Source organism: Myotis brandtii, unplaced genomic scaffold, assembly GCF_000412655.1.
Source record: "Myotis brandtii unplaced genomic scaffold, ASM41265v1 scaffold156, whole genome shotgun sequence".
NCBI lineage: Eukaryota > Metazoa > Chordata > Mammalia > Chiroptera > Vespertilionidae > Myotis > Myotis brandtii.
Window position 1 is genome coordinate 332092 of NW_005355666.1, and position 465 is coordinate 332556.

The following is a 465-nucleotide window of genomic DNA, read 5'->3' on the forward strand; positions in this document are numbered from 1 at the left end:
AGAGAGAGACAGAAACATCAGTGATGAGGAAGAACCCTTGATCGGCTGCCTCCTGCACACCTCCTACTGGGGATTGAGCCTGCAACCCGGGCATGTGCCCTTGACCAGAATTGAACTCGGGACCCTTCAATCCACAGGCCAGGGCTCTATCCACTGAGCCAAACCAGTTAGGATGGCACCAACTCTATTTATAAAACTGCTAAAAAATATTCAAGTTGAACAACAATTTTAAGAGCATTCATTCTGAAAGCTGATATTGCAGAGAAGTCTAAACCCAAACTGTCTTTGGTGCCTTGTAGCATAGTGTTTAAAAGCAAAGGTGGGTTGTATGATTTTTTTATTTGTATCTCCTCTTATATTCTTGGTACAATTATTCTTTTTTTTAAATATATTTTATTGATTTTTTTACAGAGAGGAAGGGAGAGGGATAGAGAGTTTGAAACATCGATCAGCTGCCTCCTGCAC